General features: G+C 46.6%; 1 protein-coding gene and 1 pseudogene across 1 annotated transcript in view; one reads left to right on the top strand and one right to left on the bottom strand.

The window, feature by feature from the left end:
• The window catches only part of Epb41l4b (erythrocyte membrane protein band 4.1 like 4B), a gene marked incomplete at its 5' end in the record, with an annotated part of 149,589 nt that overhangs the window by 11,610 nt on the left and 111,039 nt on the right, over nt 1-26,940 (top strand). The gene's annotated exons all lie outside the window — the stretch shown is intronic.
• Nucleotides 14,366-24,953, bottom strand: LOC129675365 (V-type proton ATPase subunit G 1-like; annotated as a pseudogene).

Raw genomic sequence — 26,940 nt, 5'->3', positions numbered from 1 at the left:
TGTGTGTGTGTGTGTGTGTGTGTGTGTGTGTGTGTGTGTGTGTGTGTTTGTTCCGGCATGCGTGTACAAGTACAGATGCATATGTGTGGGTGTGTGCATGAGTGCATGTGTTTGAGGAGGCCAGAGGATAATTTACGGTGCTATTCTTCAGGTGCCATCTACTTTTCTTTTTTTTAATATTATTCTCTGTCTGTGTGTGTGATGTGTGAATGCATGTGACACAGCAAATGTGTGGAGATCAGAGGACAACTCTGTGACTCTGTGGAATCAGTTCTGCCTTTCTACCTTTATGCGGGTCTGGGCCCCCAGCTCCCACAGCAGGCACTTCACCCAATGAGCCAGCTCTCGGGCCATGTTTTTTTTTTTTTTTTTTTTTTCTTTTTTTTTTTTTGAATTTTATTTTTCATTTTTAGACAAAGAGTCTCTTAATTGGCCTGGATTCTGTTAATCTAGCTGGCCAGGGAGTTCCAAGAATCTATCTGTTTTCTTTCCCAGCACCAGGGTTATTAAAAGTGTGTGCCACCGTACTTGGCTTTTCATAGGTGGGATTTAGAGATTGAGTTTAGGTCCTCATGCTTTTAAAGTAAGCACTTCACGGCCTGGGCTGTTCCCCCCTCCCGGAACTGTATAATAGACCCTAAGTTATATAGACTTGAGGGTTCAGTATTTACCCAGGCATACTGTTACTCATTTATACCTGCAGCTCTGGCCCTCCCTAACCTTCTCTCATTGATTTTGCCTCCTGGAAGGGGTCCAGATTCCTCTCGGCAGATGTGAGGAAGGAATGTTTTCTTTTTTCTTCTGTCTGCTCTCAGTTTCAGCACCAGCTCCTAGATAGACACTTTTTCATCCCATTCCCTCCTGTCTGGGTACCCTTTACCTTTACAAGGGGCCCTCTGCAAAGCCCTCTCTGTCTCTCCCACCTGGATATGCCAGTGTGTTTCAGGGAACACAGAGCCAGAGGACACTCCAGAGAGAATGAAGCCAGCTGACTGTAGGACACCTGGAGTGAGGAGTGGTAGGCTTCATGGAGCCAGTGGAGACCACCTGGTCCAAAGCCTGGTTTGGGGTGGATTTGCTTTCCCAGCTGCCTGGGAATGCTCACTGCTCTCTCCAGCCTGTGATGAGAGTATCAGCAAGGCAGCTTCCACCATGCAGCTCCCTCTTGGTGATACCCACTTGCTTAGTCTGCCACACTCTCCTGGAGGCTCCACTCTGTGCCTCTTCTAAAGCAGACTAGGGCTCTTCCCAGCCACAGCCGGGTTTCCTGGCCCATGATATTCTTCCAGGCACCCGATATTTGGTAAAGGCCCGGGAGGGTTAGTTATTAACCTGCTGTGCGCTCTCAGCTGCCCATCCCTGGCTTTCATCAGCCACAAGCCTTTTATTGCCCTGTGGGCTGGGACTTGAGACCAAGGCCTGAGCAACCTGCTCTGTATCTGTTAGTCAGCATCAGTAGCTCTTTGATGACAGTGAAGGTGGCTGGTCAGGGTTCAGGGAGGGGCCCAGGCTGGCTTGAAACTGGGGTCCAGGTCAGTCTTCTGAGCCACCAGTGGCAGATCCAGTACGATGAAGAGACTTTATGGGATCAGGACTGTCTTAATGGGAGAATGGGGAAGCCAAGGTTGGGAATGCTTTCCCAGGATATGCTACTGTTGTAGATCTAGGGGTTTGTTTAGCTTTGAATCCTCAGCATTGTGGCGTGGGCTGAGACCCACTGCCCCTCCCCCCACTTTTCTGCAGAGCAAGAAGTCTGTAGTTTCAGCCAAGTGTGGAAGTGCATGCTTGTAATCTCAGTCCTGAGGAAGCTGAGGCACACATCCTAGGGTAGCCTAGGCTACATCATGAGACCCTGTCTTTTACAAGCAATGACATTTGAAGTAAAATTTATAGTCTCTTATTTAAAGAGACTGCTAAAGAAAAATGGAAAGCTTGTGTTTGTTGTCTTTGTGTGTGAGACAGACAGGTGCCCGAGGAGGTCAGAGGCCAACCTTGGGTGTTGGTCTTGCTCCTCACCTTGTTTGTGGCAGGATTTCTTTACTGTTGGCTGTGTGTCTGTCAGGCTAGCTGGCCTCTGAGCTTTCAGGGATGTGTCTGCCTCCCATTAGGAATGTTGAGATTGCAGACGTGTGTCTTTTTGCATTGAGCTTCTTAATGTGGGTTCTGAGCATTTGAACTCAGGTTTTCACACTTGCATAGCAAGAACGTTAACTCCTGAGCCCCCTCCCTGCCTTGTGTTCTCTTTTAGAAGAGCAAGGGTTGCATGCTCTGTATGCGTCGTTTAGTTTATTCACTCACAGAGAGATGAGCCTTCCCCATGTAGGAGTTGCCCAGATGGCTAGTGTATGCCATTTACCAAAGAGACCTGCTCTATTTTAGCTATTTCATTTATCAAAAGAAACAAACCACAGAACTCCTAGCTTATGTAAGACCCTCTGTGGGGATGGCAGATGTTCAGAGACAGGGCCCCACTCGCCAGGAGCTCATGTAGGGCAGGGTACAGGATTGTCCTTGACTTTCTTTGTATATTCCCCGCTCCTCCTAAAAAGGAGACAGAGTGACTTGTCTTGATGTCCGAGGTGAACCTGCTATAGGCTATTCCTCTCCCAGGCTCCAGGACTCTAGGACTTCACTGAAAGGATAAAACTCAGTGGGGTGAGGGTCTTCCTTCCCCAGCTGTCCCAGAGTTCAAATGGGCTGGGCTTTTGCATCATCTCTGTACAGTGTGCCAGCTGTCAGAGCATCGTGGCCTGAGTCCTTGCTTTTTCTGGAGCTAATGGGTTACCCTTGATGGTTTTTTAATTTTTATTTATTTATTTTATGTGTGTGTGTATTTTGCTTCCATGTATGTCTATGTGTCATGGTCATGCCTGGTGCCTGTGGAGGACAGAAGATGTGGGATCCCCTGGGACTGGAGTTATAGACAGTTGTGAACTGCCGTGTGGATGCTGGGAATTGAACCTGGGTCCTCTAGAAGATCAGTCAATAGCTTTAACTACTGAGCCATCTCTATAGCCCCTGTAACAGAGCTTTTTTTAAAAAAGGTTTCTAAAGTCCACTTTCTAGGGCACACCCCAGGTTCTTGGTAACCCCCAGGGTTACTGGGTATAGGTGGGGCAGGATGGTGTTCTCATAATGTTTCAAGGCTATCAGGTGATTTCTTGGGCATCATTAAAATGAAGAACTGGTATTTGAAAGGTCCACATCTTAGGTAGGGGTATGTGTGTATACATGCACACACACATTTCAGAGAGAGAGAGAGCAAGCGAGCGAGAGAGAACCAGGTTCTTACTCATAGTACCTGTTGTCTGGCAGATTGTGGATGTTCTAATTTTAGGGAATACTCCACAGTAAGGATTTGGCTCCATATCCCATAGCTAGAACCAGCAGAACAAGACTTGAACCATTTTCAGGTATAAAATTAACAGTCCCACACTCTTTGTGACTGCCACCCTCCAGCCCCTGAGCAAACCCCCACTTCTCACCCAGTCTTGCTGTTCGCCTTCCTTTTGTTAGCTGCTTTTCTTTTTATTTATTTATCTATCTATCTATCTATCTATCTATCTATCTATCTATCTATCTATTTATTTATTTTGAGACAAGGTTCTGTTATGTAGCTTAAGGCTGGTCTGGAATTCACTGTGTGTCCCAGACTGGCCCTAAACTCATGGCACTCCTCCTGCTCAGCCTTTCGGGGTGCTGGGATTTAGGTGTGTTATCACTACACCTGGTATTGATTGCTTTTTAGTTGTCTTCTAACCTCTTGAGGGCGTGGTCATCTCTCCAGCTACCATGTTGACGGAGCTTGTCACCTGGCCCCCTCACCCTGCTGCCCCTTCTTGCACGGGACCCTGCAGGGCACTTTTCTCACAGGCAGACCTAGTGTGTTTCAGATAATAGTTGTTCTTTATATAGTAATTAGAAAAATGCGTAACTCTCCTGGCCTTTTATCTTTGCAAATGATTTCTTACTGTGTTAAAACTGGTATGACATAAAGTTTACCGTGGGTGACGTCTGTTATACTCAGTGTTGTGCACCTTGTACCCATTAAGCAGGCACTCCCCAGTGTCCTTTGCTCTAGGCGACTTAATCTTTTGTCTTCCATGGATTTGCTGACGCTGGGCTTTTAAGTAGAATCCTACAATGGGTGGCAGTTACTGTCCACCTGCCTTGACTTAGCATAATGTCTTTTAGGGTGCATCAGCCATTTTCCTTGTTCAACACCCTGGTTTTATGGCTTAGCATAGACCTGTGTCCCAGATAGTTCTACCGACACCCTTACTATACAGATGAGGAGATGGAAGCACACAGCGGTTAAGTAGCTCCTGGAGTGCACATAGTGAGCATGCAAAGTACATAAAATTTCCTGGCTCCTGCCGAGCCTGCTCTGGAATGTTGTTGTCTCCTCCTAACCTTGGCCCTTTGAGCCTGTGCTAGCTGTGGTGCTGTAAGCGCAGCCTTTGAAGTTGAAGGGTAAGAATGAAATGAACCCTGTAGCGTATGCATAGCATACGTGATACAGCTCTGGGAGCAGAAATCATCTGCAAGGCCTTGCAAGGAGCTGCTGAGCAGAACTGTTGGTTCAAGTTCTTGGCTTAATTGGGCTGGGTCAGTTTTGTCATGTGTCCCCCCAAATGTTAAATGTTGAACATTGAGCTGTGAGCATAGTGGGGTAAGCCGATTGGTTTGGGAAGAGCACTGTGTGTTGAAAATGAGGGCTCCTGAAAAGTAGAGGTTACCCCAAATAAAGGTTGTCCCCTGAAGCTGCATTTGTTCTGCACCAGCAGAGCTCCAGTCTGTGCGCAGAGCTACTCAGGTATCACTCCATAGCCTTCCAGTGCTTTGTAAGGTAGTGCGTCCCTTTTTTTAATGAATGAGGCAACAGGTGTCAAACAGTCAAGTCTCAACTGGGATCTTGTCTCTAGAATGGGTATTGGCTCAGGAAGCCTGGCTCCAGCTTTCTGTGCTTCATCTTTCCCCAATTTCTTTAAAATTCTGGGGTGGGGGCTGTTTGGTGAGGTGATTCAGTCCATAAAATGTTTGCCAAGCAAGCATGAGAACTTGAGTTTGAGTTTACAGTGCTGTGTAAAAGCTCAGTGGTCTGTGCCTGTATCTTTACTGGGAAGCCAGAGATAGGCAGGTCCTGGAACTCCCTCTGGTCACCAGCCAGCACAACTTGGTGAGCTGTAGGTTTAGCGGGAGAGAGTGTCTCAAAAAATAAACAGGCAATAAAGAAGGATGGGGTCAAGGGTGGGTGTGGGTATAGGATAGGCAAGAGAATCTATGGGAGATGAAAGAGGAAAAGAGCCTAGGGGCCATACAGGGAGATTAGCAGGATCACGGTACGGCAGGGGAGAGATGGGAAAAGGTGATCTACTGAAAACACATTTGTTTTTTAAAAAATGCTACAGGGCTGGAGAGATGGCTAAGCAAGGACCCAGGTTCTGTTTTCAGCACCCATGTGGTGTCTCACAACCATCTGTAACTCTAGTTTTAGGGGACCTGATGCCCTCTTCTGACCTCAGTGGATGCCAGGCATGCACATAGAGCAGGCAGAATGATTATATGATAGATTAAGTAATTCGGAAATATTAAAAAAAAGAAAATGCCATGGTATCTAATACTTTGTTTGCTAACTTTAAAAAATGAAAACAAAGTTGACAGTGATTGAGGAAGAAACCTGATGTCATGGTCTGGCCTCCACAGTCACATGCATCCCTCCCCCCATTTCCCATATACCTACACATACGTCCTCTCCCTCCCCCTCCCCCCATTTTGGGCAATGACGAGAACAGAGAAGTCTGGTTTCTTGAATCGAAAAAGGAGGAAAATACTGTTTCCTACTAAAAGAGATGTTTATCTCCTCATGACAGTTCTGTGCTTTTAAGTCGAGAGGGAGAACATTTTTCCCCAAGATCCCCCAAAATGCAACTGGTCACCCTGTTCATACCTTTAAGAAGTAAACTCATGGCAGCACATGCTGTCAGTCTTTACATGCACTGCTTCTTGTATTTTTGGAAAGGTTGAGGGAGTTTGGTCCTTGTCATGGGGAAGGGGATCCTTAACTTGTCTGTAGTGATGCAGGAATCCAAAGTGGCCCTCATGGAAAAGACACTCACTGGGTACATATGACACACAGTAGGACAGAGGGTTGGCCTGAAGGTTGTAAGGCTGTGGATCTTCCTGATTGCTTATAGCCCTCCTCAGAGGGATCCCCCAAGGCACAGAGCAGTCACTGTTCCTCCCATTTGGCTGAGGAGGTCGCTGTCATGAGCTGAATCAAGCTCCCTCCTTGTCTCTCACATTTGTACGTTGACATCCTAGTTCCTAATATGGGATAAGGTCTTTCCTGAGTCCAGTCAGGTAGAGTGAGGGCATGGAGACAGTCCTCAGTCCAACGTGACTGTTGTCTTCAGGTGAAGACGTGATCAGGACACAGGCACATGGGGACCACTGTGTGAGCAGCAGGAAGAGGGTCAATGGCTTCTATAAGCCCCAGACAAACTAGCCACGCCTCCACCTTGAATATGCACTTCTGTTGTTAACTGTGAGTCCATGGTATTTTGTTCTGACAGCTTGAGCAAATTATACAGCAGCTGAGACCTAGAGAGAATTCTGCGTATTCTTTTGATTTTTGAGCTAGCTCGTTGCCGTGCTTTTCCGATGACCGCAGTATGAAGCAGAATGACAAGCACTGTCCCAGCTGGACAAGAGAGGCTCTGTGGAATTCACTGGGAAGAGAAGAGGCTTTGGTTGGGGATGGTTTTGAGGGGGAGGAGAGAGCTGATGTAGATGGTCCAGGCAGAACCAGCCTCCCTGAGGAGGGCATGCTGCTAGCTCCTGACTGTTGATGCTGGGAGGTGGGGAGGAAAGCCATGGCCACTAGGTGTTCTAGAGCAGTGGCATTAGGAGTCAAAGGATGCTGGATGGCAGGCAGTCACAGGTGAGTTGATCTGCAGCTGTCAGTTACTCTGCCTGGCCTGGGCAGGAAGAGTGAGTACTGGGGGTTGTAGACTTGGAATCCAATGATTTTGGTGGCTGGATTTAATGATGTGACTTATGGCGAAGAGCAGAAGTCCCCCCCCCCCCCCATGTTTTGTGCATGGCAAGTTGCTGAAACTGAGAGCCTACAGAGGGGAACACCTTAAAGAAGGGGTCACTGGGTCTTTGTTTTTGTAAAGTTTGTTTTTTTTTTTTTTTTTTTTTTTTGAGGTGCCACAAACCCTCACTCCTTTATTCCATGTTGCTTTACATGAGGCCAGCACAGGAGACCTAGGGAGAGATCTGGGAAGGCTTGAATGGAACCTCTGGCCAGGGTGACCAGGAAACTGCACAGCCGTCGGTGATGTGGTGAGATGCTTGCTCCCTGCCAAGCGCTGGCTAGCTGCCTCCTGTGAACTCTGAGCCCAGAGCACCTGAGCATGGGTGTAGTCTCACTGTCAGCAGCTGGTACCAGTGATGAAAGAGAGGCAGCTTCTGCTCTCTGCTCTGTTGCCTTAAGCATGAAAGGTGTCAACACTTTCCAAGGAGAGAGAAAACATAGGCAGGCATTTACTGAGTGGTGCTGTGTACACAGAATCAAGCCAGGCACCAGACAGAGTCAAGACTGACTGATAGGTGTAGCTTTCCTCAAGCCACTGGCAATTTAGTGAGATACGGTGTCTTCTACACTTGGAGAGAACATTGTGGGTTCTTGTGAATTGCTGAGAAAGAACACTAGAGGGGGAAAAAAGATCGTAGCAGTCCAGCTTGCTTTTCTGAGGATGGCAAAAGTCAGCTCTGTTAGAACACCGGGGCAGACCCTTATGGACACTGCAGGTCCAGAAATGGAGCCTGTGACATAGACACAGGGCCAGCAGCCTAGCTCTAGCAGTTCATTAAGAACCATGCCACTGAGTCCCCGTGGGGATTATTCTATCTGAAATATGGATTTCAAGGCTTTCTAGATATTTATAGAGGTAAGTACAGGAAAGATGATAGAGACATGCTGATGCCAGCTTGGCTTGAATGCAATCTTGTCTTCCTTTCTTTAAAAAAAAAAAAAAAAAAGGACATGAGGTTGTGTTACCTATGCTGGCCTGGAACTCCTGGGCCCAAGTGGTCATCTTGCCTCAGCCTCTGTGCCTGGTTACACCACTGTGCCTTAGCTCAAATTGGATTGTGGAGATTCATTTTGGCATTCATGCCCATTATCCTGAGTGAAGTTAACCTTACTGGAAAGGGGAGCCTGTGATTCCATTTATAGGCAGATCTGATGGGCAGAACCCATCTGTGGAGGAAGCAAATCAGAATAGTGATTGCCTTTGGGTGGATCGAGGAGTGGGGGTCACACAGATGTTTCCATTTGTCACATAGCTCAGATGTGTGCATTTCTATAGAAACACTGCTTAGCGCCTGTCCCAAAAAAAGAATTTTTTTTTAAAGGAAAAAAAAAAAATCAATGGTGGCCCAGGGGAGGAAGAGATGGCATGGAATGGTGAGCATGGCTAAAGCCAAGGTGCAGGTATTTACTAGTCCATTGACCTTTTGTCTGAAATTGTCCACAATGTGAAATTTTCTACTGGTGTAAACAGGCAGTTGATTAAGAAGGGGGAAATGCTTCATCCCTGAGGCTGGCTGTGGGCTGGTGAGCAGGGAAGACAAACACAGAAAAGCCAGTGAGGAGCTGCAAAATAAGCAGCATATCTAGCTGTCTGTTGCTCCCTCCTTCCTGGAAACCTGCCTGCTGTCCCCAGGGGGCAACACAGGGCACCTTCCAGTCTCCCGGATTCTCTTCTAGGTTTGCTTGCTTCCTGCTTTCTTGGGCACCATGAACTCTGGCTTCTTTCTGATGTCAGCTGTCACTTTCCCAGTCCTTTTCCTGTCCCTTTGATCAGGAAACAGAGCCTTCCCTTCCATTGACTTTGACCTCTGCACCACCCATGCCCATCATCTGGTCTTAATCTCCTCCCTGCTCTATGGTTCCAGGTCCTTTCTCTTCCGTGGGCGAGCACACAGAAGGTGAATTCACTGGCTCTCATCTCTCTTCCCTCTAGAATTGTAAAGTGCCACCTGCGCCTTTGTTGATGGATGCAGGCCTACCTGGGAATCCTAGGGTGCTCTCCCTGCACTCCAGTGAAAGATAAACACCCTGTGATTCCATAGATGTGGACTTCAGAACAGAAGCAGTAAATCTGTGGTGCTGAGGGAAGGAAGGAGGGAAGAAACCTCTGATGAGGCACATGGAATCCTCCAGCAGGTTGAAGTTAAACCGGGAAAGTTTTGGATTCCTATCCTAAAGAGTGGCTACCCAGGGTTTCCCCTTCCCAGGGCTTCCACATGGGAAACACTTTAACTGTACCTGTGCATTTTCTATGTATGTCACACTTCAGTGTTTTAGAGACGTCAACTAGAGGTCTAAGCAAAGTTAAAAAAAATACTACCCGTTTTATATAAAAGTTCATATTCCTAGATTCGTCAAACACCAGAAAAATGTTATATGTGCTCTGCATTGCCTGAGTGGCCGTTGATTAGGTCGTTGTGGTGACCCCTTCCCATCCCTTGTGGTCAGTGTTCTGTGTGTGTGGCATCCACTAGAAGTTGCTCAGAATGTGTGGCAACCCTGTTATCGATGCTCTTCCTCCTTTGCATTCTCTGGGTTTCTTAGAAGGCATGGGATTGGGGGTAGTTCAAGTCTAGTTTGGGGCCAGGGCCTTGGGGCCCTATGCCATTCTAGGTGTGTTCTGCCCGAACTGGTGGAAGTTGAGGTGAGTTTATGACCAACCTGGGCAGTTACTATATTTGTTCTTAGGTGTTTCATTCTGTAAATAATTTCCTACATGTGCATTCTATTTTAAAGTAACATTTCGCAATAGTCCTGGTTCAGGCTTGTGCCCTGCTTGGCATTCCATTGTCCCTTGCAAAAATGCATATATAATTGGGATGTATTTTTTCTCACTTAATGGCTGGGCAAGATTGACTTTGTGTGGTGAATGTGCAGCCATGATTTTAATCACAGCAGCTCACATTAGTTGCAAACCATGTGCCTCAGGGAGACATTTTGATGCCCTCCTTATAGACCCAAACCTGAGGGGAGACTGTGAGTCTCACACATTCCTTTTCTCCATGTGAATGTGTGTTTCCCTCTTCTCTGTGTGCTACCATTAAGCTACACTCTTAGCTCCGCTCTGCCTTCCCACAGTCAGGCAGTAGCCTTTACTTTTACTCTTTTGGGGGTTTCTTTTTTGCCTTTATTTATTTATTTATTGGTTTGTTTTTGTTTTTGACATTTTTGTTTGTTTGGTTTGATTTGGTTTTTGAGACAAGCTGTCCCAGTGTACCTACCTCTGGCTGGCCTGGAACTTGCTAGATAGACCAGACAGGCCTTGAACTAACAAGAGATTAGTTAGGCCGCTGCCTCCTGAGTGTTGGGCTTAAAGGTGCATACTACCACACCTGGCTATGTTTTTAAAAAGATTTATTTATTCTTATTTTTATGTGTCTGCATGTTTGGCTGTGTATGTAAGTGCAGCACATGTGTGGTTCCTGACTTTGGAGGCCAGAAGAGGGTATAAAGCGCTCTGGAGCTGGAGCTACCGGTAGTTCTCAGCTGCCATGTGGGTGCTGGGAATTGAATCTGGGTCCTCTGCAAGAGCAACAAGCGCTCTTTACAGCTGAGCCACTTCTCTAGCCCCCGCATTAAAAACAACAAACAACCCCCAAACTCCACAGAACTATAGATTCACCACCACCCACCCAAGGGAAAAAATTAAGAAAGAGCAAAGGTTTAAACCCATCCATAAAAACAGCTTCATTTGTATGTGTCTGCACCATATGAATGGATGAAGATGCCTAGTTACAGTTTTAGGACTGTTTGAACAGCCAAACTCATCACAGACAATGCTAAAGGAAATACCTCATTGGCTTTTCTACTCACTAACCGCTGTTTGTTGCCCTCTTTTTTATAGAATGTCCTGGACCCAAAAGCATCCTGGGCATTGTTGTCTTTGGCCCAGGAGGCCACCAGGCTTCCTCCTCAGCGTCAGCTCCAGGAAGACCATGCAGAGAGCCTAAGGGCTGCCACACGGCAAAGGCCCTGGCTTACAGCCCGATGGGTAGAGTACAGGTCCTGGACACTTGTTCTCCTTCCCCCGTGGCAGCAGGGCTTCCTCATTTTGTCCTCACACCCTTGGCAGCACGGGCTTCCATCTTCACCTTACAGAAGAAGCAGTCTTACAAGGTGAAGGGGCGGAGTCAGACCGTGCTGGCTGTAGGGCGTTGGGACCCAGAGTCCAACCTGGCCCTTTACCCCTCCCCCCCATCCTTCCCTCTATTAGCTGAGTAGGGCTCTCAGAGCAGTGTGCCACCTGCTGGGAACCTGAAACCATGGAAACCAACTGGCGTTGAGAGCACAGTGCTGGGAGCAGTGGTTTTCTTCAGCTTTTCTTCTTGGATGGGAGTGGCTACTCTGTCCCCCTTGTCCTGTCTTCTGGTGGGCTTTCCTCAGACCATGTGCGTCCCTCATGTCTCACTGTCCTGTCCTGTCTTGTCCTCCCCTCTCTCCTCTCCTCTTTCTTCCTTTTTTCACATGTACTTATCTTAATTTACGTGTTTTGGTGTGTACACAGGGGCACCACAGCATACATGTGGAGGTCAGAGGACAACGATGGGAATATGTTCTCTTCTTCCAACATGTGGGTTCTTGGTCTTGAACTCAGTCACCAGTCTTGGCAGCAGGCACCTTTATTTGTTGAGCCATCTTACCAACCCGTCTGCCGCTTCTATATACACATCAGTCAGGTGGATTAGGGATCGTCATGAGAGCCTTGCTCTAACCTAACAGGGCTTCTTGAAACACCCTGTGTCCAAATACAATGATATTCCGAGGTCAAGGTTTTGATGTGAAGGGGTCAGCGTGCAATGTGCACTTTGACCTCATCACTGCTCGGCCACATAACATCAAGAAGCGGATATCCACTCTCTGCTGATAGGCATGCTGCCTAGAGTGAGGCCAGTGCCACCACTGGGTGTGTCCTCTAGGTACACCTGGGAGCAAGACCCTGAACAAGAGTCAGGACTCAAAACCCAAGCTCTTGTCCCCATTGCCAGGGTTTGTAGCTGTGCAGTCAGATCTCGAGGTCATCCTGAGGAGAGTGACCTGTGACGTTGAAAAGCATGATCAGAGTCAAGGATGGGTTCCTCTGGGACTGGGTTTAGGGAGTACTGGGTATGAGGTGGCACCTTGGAGTTGTGAGTATGGGTGTGTGCAGGTGTGTGTGGAGCCAGCAGTTGGTGTCTGGTGCCCGTCATTGAACCCTAAACTCAACAGTTTCCTTGGGCTACCGGTTTCGCTTCGGGGACCCACCTGTCTCTGTGGTCCACACCTCCAGCCCAGTGCTAGGGTGGTGTGGATGGCCTACACTGGCTTCTTTTTTTCTTTACCTTTTAATGTGGGTTCTGGGGCTCCAAACTCAGTTCTAGTGCTTTCCAGACAGGTGCTTTTCCAGCTCTGTCATCTCTGTAGCCCTCACAACACTGAGTTGCAGGTCAGTTTGGGGAGACATCTACAGCCACCAAAACTTTGTTCTTTCTGCTGGCTTCCATGGGGATGTGCTACATAGTTACTGAAGTGGAGTTATTTAGTTGCAGAACCGCAAGGGAGGGAGTTGTCTGCCATCTGACAGCAAAAAGCACTTCCATAGTTTGTGTGCAGGGCTCTCCAGCTCCAGCTCTGACACAGAAGACAGCCTTTGTTTTAATTGCATGCTACTGTTCCATCGGGCACCAATTTATTTCACTTTATTTGTGCTTTATTTTGTGTGGTGGCAGGTTGGCTGCCTCCCTTTGGCTGGCCCCCTACTTGACTGAGAGTGGGGTGATGGAGACGAAGACAGAGACAGAGAGAGAGATGACAGTTCTTGGTTGTTGGACTCAGGCTTAGTTTCTGTGGCTCTCCAAGGCTGTCCTTGTGAGAGCTTGTTCTGTTATCACACATCAGGATGTCTCACTCTGCTAGATTAAGGATGATTGAACTTGAGTTCAAGGTCAGAAGTCAGTCTTGCATTCTTCAGAACTGTTCTGAGGGAGAAAGACATTGTTTCTGTGATAGAAGATGAAAATGGAAAGGAGCTATGTTGTGTCCAAAGCTAACACTATAGCTTTTATTGCTTTGCATGCTTTCATTCTGTAAAAGTACCTAATATTGTGTCTGTGAAATTAAGCACAGAGTGTACAGTGGATCATTTGTCTGCACTGCACAAGTGTCCAGGCAGGGGATGGAATATGATTTGAGGTGCATTCTTGGGCGCTCAGTTGGGTCTGATAGCCTTTGTCCTGTATTTTGTTATAATGGTATGGAGTCATCTTAATTGTTCATGGCTTGGAGTAATTTTTCCTGGCTGCATACCACAACCTGTTTGTCTTCACTGTAGAAATGGGAATTGCTTTTCCCAAGCAGTAGCCCTGATGATCCAAGACAGGGCTCAGCCTCATGTTGCTGCCACTGTTCAATCCCCAGCTCACTTGCACCTGGTGAGATTTTGTTTAAATTCTTGCTCTGGGAAAATTTGAATATAAATAGAGACTACAGTGAAGCAACTATAATATACACAATACTCATTTCTTATTTCCTGGACTGATTGGTTAATTGATTTTGCCATACTAGGAATCAGAACCAGAGCCTCACACATTCCAGGCAAGACCCTCTACCTCTTATCCACATCCTGTGGCCCAGTTTCTGGGATCTTCTAAAGCAAATATTGTAATTTGTTTAGGCTCTTGGTTCTTAATTGGTCACCTCTAACAAATCTATATTCGGTAGATTTTCCAAATGTTATTATCATGTTCAATACAAATTAGTGATTTCTTTTTCTTTTTTTTTTTTTTTTCCAAAGGCAAGACAAGTTTTACTTTTAAATGATTACAAGCACACCAAATGACATGTAACAAGTAGAGTCCTAGTAATTTGGGTTAGCATACACTAACAGCAGCCTGAACAAGCATATTCACTGTCCTAAATTAGCCAGGATGGACTACTGTAAGTAAGGCTGTCTGCTGCCTCATGGGTGTTACAGTTATCTATTTACTACTTTTTCATAGATATTGCCCCTGACCTTTAAGAAAAGGAAGAGAACAATTTCCTCTTTTTCTTTCCTCAAGGAATTGTTGTTTTTCTACTAGACTAATAACAGAAAAGTCAACACTGATACCTGTTACTTGCAGGAACACATCGGAAAACAGGTGACATACACTCTTTAAAGACACACAAGGTAAGAGGATGAAACTTTAGGTACATACTAAATCTGTCCGGAAAGCTAGATTTGACACTCCACAAGTGAAGGGACCTACAACAGTATAGAGAAACAATTTAATGCCTTCAGAGCGGCACTCAAGCTCTGTGGAGGTTCCCTGTTCTATGAGGGCAACTCCCATGCCAACCACAGAGCAGCTGCTTCCACCTCCTTCCATTTGTGTGGTAGTTCTCATGGATTTCTGGCCAGATGTCACACACAAAGGCCAAGAGGATATCCAGGACGGCATCCCTGTTCTGCCGGAGGATGGTCATCTTCTCCTGGTCTTCTTCTCCATCTCACTGCTACAACTGCCATGGGACCCCAGTGCCACAGCTTCCTTGGCCTTGACCTCCTTCCTCCTCTGAAGGCGGTACTGTTCAATAAGCCTGGGCTTCTTTGGCCTGCTTCGGCCTCCGGTTCTTTCTTTCACTTGCTGGTCTTGGACACCTTCTCTGCAGCCTGCAGCAGCTGCTTCTCAGCCTGCAGCAGCTGCTGGATCTCCTGCAACTGACGGGCCTTCGCTGTGGGGACTCTCAGCCCAGAGAATGGCGTAAGCCAATGGCTCAAACATGGCAGAGACCTCTGGGGCTACCTGACTCAAAATAGTGATTTCTTCATGTTACACACCTAATACTTAAGCAGTCTTCTACATTTGTCCATAAAAACTGTTGTACTGTTGTTTTCACTGATTCATGAGCTTCTGTAGGTCACACACTGGATTTGTTAGATCTCTCTGTGTGTTGTTGCAGCTCCCTTCCTGATTCCATTTCAGCTCTCTTCCTGGAGCCTGCTAATGGTGTAGCTAAGGCAGCCTCAGATAGACAGTTAAGCATTTTTCTCCTGAACAGAGTTAGTGGCTTTCAAAAAAAAAACTTTCTAGTTTCTTTCTTTCCTTTTCCTTTCTTTTCTTTCTCCTTTTCTTTTCAAGAATACGTTTGTTTATACTGCTTGTCTTTGTTTCCAAGGAGGTGATACTCATGTTAGCATCACCTTATGGTAGTTCATGAAAAACTTGGCTTTAAATTTGAAAAAACTTGATAGGTATGAAATCTTCTGTACACACATATGCCACACACACATGCTGCGTCTGGTTTTTATTCCACTTATCTGTTGTTCCATAATAAACTTCTCAGAATGCTTTAGGCCTTAAATAGCCATTTCTTATGGTTTGTGGATTCTGTTGCTCAAGAATTGAAGCAGAGCTCAGCTGGTAATATTGAGTGCTCCTTGGTGCATCTGCTAAGGCTCCACAGAGATGTCCAGTTGAAGGATAGAGTAGGGTTGGGTGGCACCCTCTTGAGCGTGGCTGACTGGAGGGCTGGCCCAGCTGACATAGTTGACAGGAACAGCTGGACATAGACTGGTGAGCATGGCAGCCTCAAGGTAGGTAGAGTTACATGCTGGGTGGATCTTCTTATGGAGTGAGCATCTGGGTGGTAGAGGTGGCATGGTGGGGTGGTGGTTGTTACCTCACTTTGGAAAACATAAAACATCTATAATACCATGTTCATTTTGTTTGAAGCCATGCCAGGTTCTTCCGGATTCAAAGGAAGGATACAGAGGCCCTTTCTTGGTAGGAGTGGTGTCAGAGAGTTTGCAGCCAGGTTGTAAGTGCTCCCATTTGGAAGGAGAACATAAAAATTGTTATCTCCTTGCCATTTAGTATTTTTCAAGTTCCTATATACTTTGCTCATCTTATTGTAGCTGTTGTTGCTGTTTTGAGACAGGCTCTAACTGTGTAGCCCAAATTGGTTTCAAACTCCAGTCTCCTGAGCACTGGGTCTGTGGGCATGCGCCATCATACCTGCTTCTTGCTTGTGTTTTTGTTTTTGTGTTGAGCATCTTGGCCGCAAACTAGAGACAGTCTTCCTGCCCCAGCCTTTTGTGAGCTGGAATTACAGGCATGAGCTACCGTGCCCCAGCTTTTACCTGTCATTTGATGGGAGATGGAAACCCCTTGTATGGGAGGCAACTGCCTTAAAGGTTATTCGAAGTATCTCTTGTCCCGGTTCCCACTTGCTGGGGGACTGAGAAAACTTTGTGAGAAAGAAGTACTGTGACAGGTGACATGCTGGCAGACAAATGGGATGGCTCCATGCCACTGTGCTAGGGAGGTCTCTGTTGGTGGGGTAGTAGGCAGGAGGAGCCCACAGGCAGTGTGAAGTTCCTTCTGGAGAATAAAAAGCATATTTGAAAGTGTTTCAGGGCATTCCAAAAAATGAGCTTTGGGAGTCCTTTACCCTTTCCGAGCATCTTGAGGAGTAAATTGGAGGCCTGTCCCTCAGACTAACTCAGGTGTTGAGCTCAGCATTGCTGGGTGGGAGTATAGGCAGACAGGCACGGAGCTCGCCAGCCAGCAGATATTATATATCCTCATGGATTGAAAGAAGGCTCAAGGGGTTGAAGGTTCAGCTCAATGGAGAACATTTGTTTTGAATCTATGAGACCCCCAGTCTGGTCCCTGACCTGCTCCCACCGCTCATCCCCACTCCCACCTCACCCCGGCCAAGAAAATGTTCATAGGACCCAGACCAGTAGAATACTGTGGTCCTGGCTGCATCCTGTGAGGGAGGTGAAAAGGGAAGAGCCTGGAGCTTTGAATCTCTGCCCAGATCTAAATACAGCTTGGCCCAAAGACAGCTTATCAGCTGGGAACAGGCTGGTCAGTAGTTGATCGATAATACAACACAAAGCCTCAGTGTTCTCTATTGATCTCTCCATTAGTTGATGCTAGCATGGAAGAGGCCCTGGTGGGACAGCCCTCAGTCTCTGTCCAGACTCTCTGGCACATCGACGGCCCTCACAGTGGTCCAAGAGGGTCCTGTGGACCTGGCAGCAATACCCCGTCCACTGACCAGGCAAGATGAAAGCTCTCTTAAAAGGATTTTTACTTCCTTGTTGTTCAAAGTTAAGAGCAGTTGGTAATGTTGTTTCCTCCAATTTCTAAGAGGCTGGTAGCCAGGCAAATCAGGAAATTAATAACATGTGCCCTGCTTTACCAGAATTCAATTTCTAGGAGCCACCCAGACTGTTGATGTTCAGTTCCCCACAGTTTCTCAGTTTCTGTGTCATTGTGTGAACAGATAATCTACTTTCCATGCTGCTGTAACTTTCCAGCTGTCCAAAGAGGAGTTTCCCCTACCCTGAGATCTGTCTGTGTCCCAGTATAGCCAGACCCTTGTTTGCAGGTAACATTTAGTATTCATGTATTGAATTGGTCTCAAGGAAAAAAGAAAATTTTCTTCTTTTTCTCTACTTAAGAAAAAAAAATCCTTCCTTCCCTCCCTCTTTTTCCTGTTCCTCCTTCCTTTACCTCCCTTTCCTTTCCTTTTTTCCCCTCTTCTGACACAAGGTCTGTCTACTTAGCGCTGGCTGGCCTGCAACTGTGTGGATAGACCACGCTCGCTGGTCTCAAACTCACAGAGATTCGCCTGCCCCAGCCTCTCAAGTGCTGGGATTAAAGGTGTGCACTACCATGCCTAGCAATAAATATTTCTTGATTGCAAGACACTTAGTGTACATTCAGAGCCAAGGTGAGATGGTCAGGGAAGCGGTGGGGTAAGATAAAAAGAACTCTGCTTTTAAAGCTAGGAAGCCTTGGTGTTCCAAGGCTGGTTCTGTCAGTTGGAAGCTGTATAAGGTGATCACATGACTTCTATGAGGCCCAGTCTTCTTTTTGAGGGTAGGCATTATTTTAAGACTGGGTGGCTCTGAACTTGGGGCTCTTTGTGCCTCAGCCTTGTAAATACAGTGATTACAGGTGTACACCCCTCTGTGGCTTGCAGTCAGTTTTGGCTCACCAGATCTTGCTAATGCCTGAAATAGTATTTTTCTTTTTCTTCTTTCCCCTTCCTGCCTTCCTGCTCCTTCCTTCCTTCCTTCCTTCCTTCCTTCCTTCCTTCCTTCCTTCCTTCCTTCCTTCCTTCCTTCCTTCTTTCCTTCTTACTTTTTTTGAGACAGGGCTTCTCTGTGTAGCCTTGGCTGTCCCGGACTCACTTTGTAGACCAGGCTGGCCTTGAACTCAGTGATCCACCTGCCTCTGCCTCCCAGAGTGCTGGGATTATAGATGTGTGCCACCTTGCCCAATTTGTATTTTCTGGAACTAGAGTTACAGACAGCTGTGAGCTACCATATAAGCGCTGGGAACCGAACCTGTCCCCTCTCTGCAAGAGCAACCAGTGCTCTTAATCTCTGCATCATCTCTCTACTTACAGAAATAGTATTTTTTTCAGTCAAGACTTAGTTGGCAATTTTAGTTGTTTACATTTATGACATTTTTATCTTCTTTGTTTATGATGACAGCTATGTTGGCAACAGCTTGTTTTTGTTTATAATGATTTAGTGGGGACTTTTCTAGTTATTACTTGTTACTATCACAAAATAATCAAAATAATTACTTGGAAAAGGAAAAGCTTTGTTTGGGGCTGTGTTCATGCATGTGACGGTCTAAGTGCAGCTGGCCCCATTGCTTCGGTGTGTATCATGGTAGGATCAGGTGGCAAGGGAAAACCCATTTATATCATGAGCCGGAAAACAAAACCAGTTGGAAGTGGGGTTGGGTTCCCATAAACTCTTTCAAGAGCATGTCTTCAATGACCTGAGGCCTCCCCCTAGACAGCTTAAAAGGTAAGCTTCTTCCAACTCAGGTGGGGGAACATGTGTTTAGGGGAGCTGCCCAGGCTACTTGGGAGCTGTATGGCTTTAGGAGGGAGCAAGTTTCCTACAAAGGTTGGTAGAAAACTGGCAAGTTGGGACTCAATAGTGATAGAACATCTGCCCAGCAGGTACAAGACCATGGGTCAGAGCCCCAACTGAAAAGGAAAGTATAACTGTCCTGGAAGGAATGGAGATATCCTGAAGAGACCTTCTGTCCTGTCTTTTTGGCCATCAGTCTATTAAAAAAATGGTCCCAAGGAATTAGAATTTCCCCAGGCACCTTATGCTGGAAGAAGGAAAATGTTGAAGCCTGGTGTCAGCCAGAGGAGCTCGTGCCTACTCAGAAGACATTTCATACCTTTCTGACATCTGCCTTGCAAGAGAGACTGGCACCCATGTGTAGATGGGTCAATGATGGGTGATCACAATTGAACAGGATGGCTTGGCTGTGTAGAATTCTTGCGCCCTACCCTATTTAAGCTAAACCTCATGTCAACACCCTGAAGATGGACTTGGGGTGGATGTGGGCAGTGTCCCTGGTGCATCCTGTTTTTATTAGCAATGTGGCTGCAGTGAAGAAATGTGCTTTCTAAGCTGAGCCTGTTAGAGCGCCAGGGCTCAGGCTTAAACTCTAACAGCTGTTAGCAGAAGGAAGAAAGGAAAGGAGACAAGCAAAGAGAGAAAGAAAGCTGACAACTGTGACAGAGTTTGGGAATGGAAGGGCCAGAGAGTAGCCATGAAATTAGCACTTCCCAGAAACTGTGGGCTCTGGCCTCAAGGCAGGAGCCTTCTGAGAACTACCAGCTGCGAAGCCAACTGTGATCCCAGGTAGGGCTCTGAGACAGGTTCAGACTGGGGGAATTAACACATTAGAAAAGGAAACTGATCGTTAGGGAGCAAGGTAGGTTTACAAAAATCCCCAAACCAGAATGACTTCAATCTTTCTTTTGAGGGGCTTTTTAGACCTCAGATACCTTGAGTTGTGGTAAGCATTTGACTGACAGCTCATGGCATTAGGCCTGTGTCCTAGCAGGACAAATAAGGGCACTGAAGGGCAGAAGTGCTCCTGCTCTGTTGGGGGACAGTTGACATGCATGCCTATTTGCTTTCCCGTTGCTACAGCCATTGAGCAAGGTTGACAGAGCCGATGAGATCGTTGCCATCTTCTCAAGAGTGGCAAAGGTCATGTTTGGTTTGTTGGAGGCGTTGCAGAACTGGGTTTCTAATCTAGCATGTGTCCCCACAGAAGCACAGGGCACAGGTACCCTTCATGAGGCACTGTGGGTCCAGTGCTTCAGCACTGGCATCATCTTCCCTGTGATGGCCTGCCTGTGATGCTTCCACATGTTATAAAAGTGAGATGGATAGCTGAGAGATAGAATAACAGACCAGAGCGCTTAATGTACTTAACATATAATAGACCTCAGGCCAATAGAATGATGATGAAACTTAATGGGAGCAAATATGAGAACAGAAAACCAGCTGTTCTTAGGTTCAGAAATCATGAGCCTTGGGCTGGGATGCAGCTCAGTAGAATACTTGCCTGTTTTGCTCAAGGGTCTGGGTTTGTACCCAAGCACTGCAAAAAGTATTTAAAATTTTGTTTTATTTTGTTTGTTTTTTAACCCTTACATAGGAATCCAAAATTTATTTAAAAAGAACAAGGTGGCATGTGCCTGTAAATTTAGCACTCAGTCAGTGAGTGGAGCCAGAAGCTCCATAGGTCCAGCTTGGACTACATAGTGACATCTTTTGTGATGGTTTGAATAAAAATGGCCACCAGAGGTCCATAGGGAGTGGCACTATTAGGAGGTGTGGCCATGTTGGAGTAGGTGTGGCTTTGTTGGAGGAAGTCTGTCGTTAGTGGGATTGGGTTTTGAGATCTTAGAAGCTCAAACCCCAGGCTCAATGGCTCCCTGTCACTTACTGCTGCCTACAGATCCAGATGTAGAACTCTCAGCTACCTCTCCAGCACCATGTCTGCCTGTGTGCCCCCATCCTTCCCTCCATGATGATAATGAACTAAAATAAACCTCTCAACTGGAAACTAGCCCCAATTAAATGTTTTCCTTCATAAGGTTTGCCTTGGTTTCGGTGTCTCTTCTCAGCAATAGAAATCTTAACTAAGACAACCTGTTTAAATTAAAAAAAAAAAAAAAAAAAAAAAAAAAACCAAAAACAAAGCCCAAACAAATAACAAATCAAACCAGAGAAGTAAACAGGAACTATGTAAATAAATATTGTTTCATTAGTCTTTTTTTAAAATATTTTTTAAATTTTATGTACATTGGTGTTTTGACTGCATGTATGTTTGTGTGAGAGTATTGGATCCCCTGGAACAGAGGTTATAGACAGTTGTGAGCTGCCATGTGGATGCTGGGGATTGAACCAGGGTCCTCTGGAAGAACAGCCAGTGCTCTTAACCACTAAGCCATCTCTCCAGCACCCAGTTTCATTAGTCTTAAGGAGAGGCTACTGTGGGATATAATTTTTTTGAGACAGGGTTTCTCTGTGTAACATTTCTGGCTGTCCTGGAACTCACTTTGTAGACCAGGTTGGTCTCATTTTACAGAGATCTGCCTGCCTCTGTCTCCCTGAGTGCTGGGATTACAGGCCTGCACACCATCACCACCCAGCATGGTATATAATTTCTATAACAGCAGTGTCATTGTGTGTGTTAGAGCTGACAAAGGATCTGTAGGTGGTGATGGTTGTACTAGAGTTTTGTTTTTAGGCCACAGAGAATTCCTATAGAGAATTCCTAACAGAACTGGAATGGGGGAGATCAGACTTCTGAAACAGGTCATTTAAAAATGTTTGTGGGAGACTGAGGGTTCTCTTTAATCTGTATCAGCACTAATGCCTGCCTCAGCCTCCAAACGAAAGATGGCAGTGGAACAAAAGATGAATGGGAAAGGGTGCTGGCCCCAGGGTTCAGCTTGCTGTGGGTTAGGATAGGAATGGGGTAGGAAAAGAGCATCTTAGGTAAAGGAAAGGACATAGTCAAGCTGAAGAGGTCGGGGCTGCTATGGAAGGTGACAAGGATATTGTATATGGAGGGCATCAGGCTTCAGAGCTTCACTGGGAACTTGTAGGGCCCCAGAAAGAGGCAGACTTTGGGTAAGGATGTTTTTGCAAAGTCCCCGATCACGCTGCAGGGCACCCACAAAAGACTTGCTTCCCTGGTGTGTGCTTTGGAGCAGAGAAAGACATCTCGAATGACAGCTTCTCTCAGAGACACAGAGTAAGGTGTTAGTGGGCAGACACGGAACTAGAGGTGTTGAGACCACTTGGAACCGTTGCTTGTTGTCTGGGTTTGAAGTGACATGCTTGGATCTATGACAGAGATGGAAGGCAAGATGGTCACACAGGGCAGCCATGTGATGGATATGGTAGTTTGACTAGGAAAGGCCCTCATAAACTCATGTGTTTGAATGCTGGGCCCCTAGGGAGTGGCACTATTAGGAAGTATGTATGATCTTGTTAGAGTAGGTGTGTTCCTTCCTGATGAAGGAAATGTGTTGCTGTGAGGATGGGCTTTGAGGTCTCCTTTGCTCAAACTATGCCCAGTGTGGCACACAGTCTCCTTCTGCTGCCTGCGGATCAAGATGCAGAACTCATGGCTTCTTTTCCAGCATCATGTCTGCCTGCACGCTGCCATTCTTCCCATCATGATGATAATGGACTAAACCTGAAACTGAGATAGGCCAATTAAAATCTTTTCCTTTATAAGAAACCTCTGAAACTGTAAGAGAGCCCCAATTAAATATTTTTTTATAAGAATTGCTATGGCCATGGTATCTCTTCACTGCAATAAAATTCAAACTACAACAGATAGGAAGCAGGTGCACTGAAAGGGCTCCTGCAGTCCTTGCATTGTTTAGACACTGTACTTTTCCACGACTGGAACGTACACACTTATTCATGGAGCACGCACAGCTCAGCTTATCTCTTCCTTTGATGTCTACCTGGGATGTCTGCCATTTTCTACTTGGAGACAAAATGAGATTTGGGGCTCCTGTCATCTTTGTTCTACAACTAGATTTGACCTGTTTGTGTTGCAACTGTGGCAGGTTGCGGTAAGACATTGCCAATAGTACCTAATCTAAGGCCACACAGTTCCATAGTTCCTTTATTTAGGGCGTGCAATTGAAGACATCAGCTGTCCAGCAGTCTCCCTTATCAGAAACGTGGCTAGAAACCAGTGAGTCAGCCCAGTAGCCTCTTGGCTGGCCAGCGGAGACAGCACAGAGTCTCTGCTTTTCCCTACTTTTCCCTAGTTGCTGTCTGTCTGCCTGCCCACCCATACTTTGGTTGGCAACTGTGGACTCTTGTGCAGATTTTAATGAGCTTGTTATTTCCAGCTCTTGTCAGATCAGAAGGAGCTGCTACAGAGAGGCATACTGATCAAAGCTGCTGGTCCTTGGGAAAAATGATATGTTGAGATGGGAGGCAGAAGAATTAGGATTGCAAGAACTCAAGGTAGAGCTTGCCCGAGCCTGTTGTACTGGGGGACAGCTTGGCATATAAATCTGGTCATAGGTGCAGCATCGCTGGGTTCATTCTAGAACTGCAGGCCTGACTGTGGCCTCCCTCGTGGTCCATGTGATATCAGAGGGCAGGGGGCACGTGCTGTGTGTGTCCCAACCTGCTTTGTACAGCTTAGCTCCTCATTTACCAAGGACTTCCTGCAGCAAGCAGGCAATGGCTGTGCCTGTTTCAGACTATTTAGGCTTTAAAATAAAGGTCCATTTTAACTTCTTATTATTGTATATGTGTGTGTCTGCGTGTCAGTTTGTGCATGTGAGTGCATTGCCGTGGAGGGTAGAAGATGTTGGATCCCCAGCAGATGAAGTTATAGGCACTTGTAAGCCCCCAGCATAGGCGCTGGGAAACAAGCTCCTGTTCACTGGAAGAGCAGCAAATATTCTTACATTTGCTGACCCATGGCTCCAGCCCAGGCTTTTAATTTTCTAAAAATGTTATTTTGTGACAAGGTTTTACTATATAGCCCTGGCTGATGTGGAGTTTGCTCTGTAGTAGAGACCAGTCTCTCTCTAGCTCAGAGAGTCATCAGCCTCTGCCTCTAAGATATTGTGATTAAAGGCACTCGCCACTATGCCCAGGGGTGTTTATTTGTTTGCTTTTTCAAAAACAAAACCCAGTAACCATTTTTGAGGCATGAACTTGTGTAGCCCTGCCTGGCCTAGAACTCATAGCATGTCCTTGCACTCTTACTCACCTGCTTCCACTGTCCTACATGTGCAGGACCTGGAATGGTGACTGGAGGCTGATGAACAATCAGCAAATACTTGTTAAATGAGTGAATGACTAAATCTGACACAGATGGGGAGACTCGGTTTATTTTAAAGCATCAAGGATGACTTTCACAGTAACTTATCTCCTATGGTAACCATTAGACAGCACTTCACATAATAGCAACAAAATTGTGTTTGGGTAAATGGCCTTGGAAGTGCAGTTGGTTCCCTAGGTGCTGGTTCGTGGAATACATAATTTGAAAAGATTGCACTGAGCATAGTTCTGTGGTTAGATTGGCTACTGTGATGCACTGTTAGTCTGCAGTTGGCGCCGCAGCACAGTGCATCCAACGTATCTCCTTCTTGACCCCAGATGCCACCATACATCTCCCTAATTATCTACCTGGGCATCACATGTAGGTCCTGATATGTGGCAGCTAGGCTCTGTCCTTCAGAGATGGAGGGAAAGAGATGTGGTTATTCAGGTGAGCTTGGCTGGACCCTGCCCTCAGGGAGTGTACTCTCTTGGAAGGAGGGGTGAGGCAGGGGATCACAGACGGCTGCACCCCAGGGTGATCCTGTGTGAAGTTACAGGCATGTGCATCCTGTGGGGTTGAGAGGAAGGAGTGTAAGCCCTGCTCCATGCGATGAGACTTCTGACATTCAGGTAAACTGAGCTACCTGGAGCCTCTCCAGGTTTGTGTGCCAGCTTTGCAGGGTAGGAGGGCTGAGAGCTGGTGGCTTCTACCACATTGGCCTCCATCCTCATCTTTGTCCTCTAGTATTCCTCTGGAGCATCTTTTTTGAGGACCCTCCAACCTAGCCCTTATTTTTCCTCAGTCTCAGAAGCTGGCAGGGCCGCCGGGGGTTCATTAACCCAGCAGAAGGCACAGCAAGGCACAGTTGAGGACATGTTTGCTGGTGCACAGGAGGAAGCCATGAGTCCACCAAGGGAGGCTCTGGCATGGCAGAAGGATCCCTTCCCAGTGGAAAGGCGGGTCCTTTCCCTGCCTCAACCCAAACGACAGAGGAGGAATAGTGTTTGGGATGACTAGAGCGGCAATGTGTGCCGACACTTTTCACTGTGCATCATCAGCTAAGAGTCTGTGATTGATGAAACCATATAGTCGAGGGTAAGTCTTGGATCCAGATGGAGAGGCACATGCAGGTGCAGACCGGATGTGGGGCTGGGTGGGTTCTGTGGCCTGGTGTATTCAGGACACCATGTGAAACCTACAGGGCAAGTTTGGGTTGGGGAGAGAGGCTTGGGGTTATTATGAACTGCTTAAGGTCACAGTGGGTAGTCCATCTGGGCAGGGAGCACAGATTCTTGTTTCCTCCCAGCCTGTCTTCTGCCATGTCCTGCTGCTAAAGCCTTTCTTAACTAGTTCTGTCCCACTAGGAAACTCTTTAATGAAACATCAGCAGCACAATAGCAGGTGTTGCTTGGGGTTGGCTGCACTGGAGAGCAACAGGGAACATATCCTGTGGATTGGTTGTCATGGGCAAGAAGGCAGAGTGCCAGAGTTGGACTTTCCCCTGCCCTCCCAAATTGTATTTGTTGTCTGACAACTGTCCAAAGGTCAGTTTTAAAGAGAAGTTCGAAGGAAAGCATCCACGGCTTTCCATTTGAATATGTCTGTTTTTCTTTCACAAATATCCTGCTTTTAAAAGGCAGCCCATATATGCAGTGCATATGTTTTAACGTTTTGTTATTGTATGCGCCTGGTGCATGTGGCAGGGCATATGCGTGCCATGGTGCGTGTGTGGAAGCCAGAGGGCAGTTCTGTGGAGATGCTGCTCTCCTTCCACCTCTATTTATGTGGGTTCCAGGGATTTAACTCAGACAGTCGGGTTTGTGTGGCAGGTGCCTTGATCACTCAGACATCTTGCCAGTCCTACAATGCATATGCTTTAATGTAGTTGGAATCAAAGCTTGTTTACTGATTTACATGTATTCCACCTCTTTGTAATTATCCTCTCTACTGGTAGAGCAGTATCTGGAGCGTTGGCATGCCACTGTTCTTTGTCCTTGCACTTGGGGCCTTAGCTGGGTTGTTTCCCACCTCAGTCTTTATCCGGTGAGATGTGTTGTAGAGACCTTCATTGCACATTTAGCCTTCTGCGTCTGTGGTCGCTTCAGAGGACCTGGTCCAGGAAGTCTGCAGTCCGTAGTCTAGTGGTAGATGCTGAGGCGAGTCTTCATCCCCACCCCTGTGTTTTCATTTTGTAGATTCCCTGTAGGTGTGCAGATAAAACTGTGCTGTAGGTCGATGAGTTATTAGGATGCAAACACCCTGTCTTCTGAGATAAATCTCTGGATGCTGAGCAGGCATGTCCCCCATCCCGTCTCCTTCCGTGTTCTTCCCTCAGAAGCAGCAGCTTCCCTGACTTTACTGAGGCCACTTCCTTATTCATCTCAAGTTTCCTCACCCAAGTGTGTTTCCTAGACAGTGTGTCAATGTGTGTGTCACTGTGTGTGACTGTGCATGCGCGCGTGTGTGTGTGCGCGCGCACATGCATGCATGTGTATATGCACGTCTATGTGTCAGTGTGTGTGCATGTGCGTGTCAGTGTGTTTGCATACATGTATGTGTGTGAGTACATGTGCATATGTGTGTCAGAGTGTGATATGTGTCTGTCTGTCCCTCCATCCTAGGTGTTGTGGTTTGACCTTGTCTTTTGAAGACAGTCTTTTAGATCTTTGAACCTCTCCGCACCTCATCTCTTCTGCCTTCCTATACTAGAAACCAGAC

This window comes from Psammomys obesus, unplaced genomic scaffold (genome assembly GCF_907164565.1).
Source record: "Psammomys obesus unplaced genomic scaffold, mPsaObe1.curated_primary_1811, whole genome shotgun sequence".
NCBI classification, from domain to species: Eukaryota; Metazoa; Chordata; class Mammalia; order Rodentia; family Muridae; genus Psammomys; species Psammomys obesus.
The sequence above is the reverse complement of the archived record's forward strand: the minus strand, read 5'-3'. Positions and strand labels throughout refer to the sequence as shown.